Genomic DNA, 2561 nt, shown 5'->3' with positions numbered 1-2561 from the left:
AGTATATCTAAAGGTGTTTTCAGAGATGTGTAACTGAGGTGAAAAAGATAACTATGGATGACAGTAGCACCATCCCATAGCTTGGGGACTGAGACTGAATAAAATGAAGAAAGTGGGTGGAGCACCACATTCTCACTGTTTCTATTGCAGTAGAACAGTTTTCAATTGGCTACCACCAGTATATCTATGGATTACAGTTGCTTCTGTAGCTAATATTTTGTTTTTCAGGTGGTTCTGGAGATAAAGCCCAGAGTATGGAGCACATGGGCAGAGGGGCTGATGGCTCATGTATTGAGTTACGCCTTTAGGCCAAAGGAGAGAAATGCCATCTCATTCTTACTGAAATTGGATCCCATTTGACTATTGCAAATATTTTCAATGAAAAAAAAATCCAAGTGATTTTTATAAACAATCCAACTAATGACCTGATCCCAGATAAATGAGTTCTAGTACAAAAACACACGGAAATTTTTGAAAACCACAGCATGACTTCTCTAAATATCACTAATTCTGGCCTCTGCCGCTGCAGCCGCTGCCGCCGCCAGGGAATGATCTGGGCGGCCGCGGGTGGCCCTGGCTAGTGGCCCCTCCCGTGCTGCGGCTGGCCAGGGCAGAGAAGGTCGAGGGTTGCGGGTAGTCTTCCTCCCCACTTCCGGGAGGGGCGAGAGGGAGCTGAGGCTGATGTCAGAAATACACTCTCAGGAAATGGCCTCTAAATCTTGGCTGAATTTTTTAACTTTCCTCTGTGGATCAGCAATAGGATTTTTTTTTTTTATGTTCTCAACTATTCAGTATTTTGTTGGGAGAACAGGGTGACACCCAGCCGAATCTGCATCATAATGACCCTCATGCTAGACATTTAGATGATAATGAACCCAGTCACCTCAAGGAACAAGTGAACTTCAATGCAGACTCTAGCCAACATAAAGGTAAGATGAGAACATGGACATTGCCGAGAACCTCTATCAGAAAGTTAAAATTCTTTGTTGGGTTATGACAAGTTCTCAAAATCTAGAGAAAAAGGCCAAACATGTCAAAGCTACATGGGCCCAGTATTGTAATAAAGTGTTATTTATGAGTTCAGAAGAAAATCAAGACTTCCCTACTATGGGATTGAAAACCAAAGAAGGCAGAGAGCAACTATACTGGAAAACAATCAAAACCTTTCAGTATGTGCATGACCATTATTTAGAAGATGCTGATTGGTTTCTGAAAGCAGATGATGACACATATGTCATAGTGGACAATCTGAGACGGCTTCTATCGAGGTATAACCCTGAACAACCCATTTACTTTGGGAGGAGATCTAAGCCCTATGTGAAGCAGAGCTACATGAATGGAGGGGCAGGGTATGTACTCAGCAAAGAAGCCTTGAGAAGATTCATTGATGCATTTAAAACGGAGAAATGTACGCATAGCTCCTCCATCGAAGACTTAGCACTGGGAAGATGCATGGAAATTATAAATGTAGAAGTTAGAGATTCTAGAGATACCACTGGGAAAGAAACTTTCCACCCATTTGTACCAGAACACCACTTAATCAAAGGTTATCTACCAAAAACATTTTGGTACTGGAATTACAACTATTATCCTCCTGTAGAGGGTCCTGGTTGCTGTTCTGATATTGCAGTTTCTTTTCACTATGTTAATCCCACTATGTATGAATTAGAATACCTCATTTATCATCTTCGTCCATATGGTTATTTATATAGACATATATAACCTGCCTTACATGAAGATATACTAAAAGAAATTAATCAAGCAAACAAAAATGAAGATACAAAAGTAAAATTAGGCAACCCTTGAAAGCAGAACCGGAGTGAACTGAGGTTGAATGGTCTACATTGCACTGAAGGACTCCTGCCTTTCTGACAGAACCCTGAAACCACAGGGAGGAACCCATATGCAGTGAACATTCCACAAAGAAATTTTTCCAGTGGATGACTATAATCTGAAGTATTTAAAGAGCTGTGAAGTCTGTTGCTATAATGTGTTTTGATACAGATATATATCTATATCTCTATATCTCTATATCTCTATATCTCTATATCTCTATATCTCTATCTCTATATCTATCTATCTATCTATCTCTCTCTATATATATATGAAGAATATGTGTTTTTAAAATGGTGAAAGATAGAAGAGCTGAAAGACTCTGTCCCCTCTTCCTGACAGTGTGTATTGTTGTTGCTAAAGCTGGAGTGGTTCAGTTTATAATCACCTACTGCACTGCACTGTTAGAACACAATGCTGAACAAATCTGTCTTCAAACTAGAAAGAAATACTGTTGCTCAATATACACTCCGCTCATGTGTATATAATACAAACCAGCCTCCCAATTGCCGAATGAAAACTTTTCTGTGATTATATTACTTACAATTGGCAGTGTTTCCTCAAGAAGTAGAATGAGAATGACACCCTGAAGTTCACTAATAAACCACATTTTCCGATTATTGTGGGCCTTGACTATGTTATACGCTTAGTTCTATATATAATCAACCCTGTACCAAGCCCCCATTGCCTTCTTTCTAAATGTTTAACTCTTGAATACCATTCTCACT

At 39.6% G+C, this 2561-nt stretch overlaps 1 pseudogene; it reads left to right on the top strand.

Moving 5' to 3' along the window:
- Positions 1–705: 705 nt before the first annotated feature.
- LOC100768453 lies at positions 706–1806 on the top strand (annotated as a pseudogene).
- Positions 1807–2561: the final 755 nt, after the last annotated feature.

The sequence above is a fragment of the Cricetulus griseus genome, chromosome X, assembly GCF_003668045.3.
Source record: "Cricetulus griseus strain 17A/GY chromosome X, alternate assembly CriGri-PICRH-1.0, whole genome shotgun sequence".
In the NCBI taxonomy this organism is placed as follows: Eukaryota; Metazoa; Chordata; class Mammalia; order Rodentia; family Cricetidae; genus Cricetulus; species Cricetulus griseus.
Note: the sequence above shows the minus strand (reverse complement) of the source record. Positions and strands in the feature narration are given on the sequence as shown.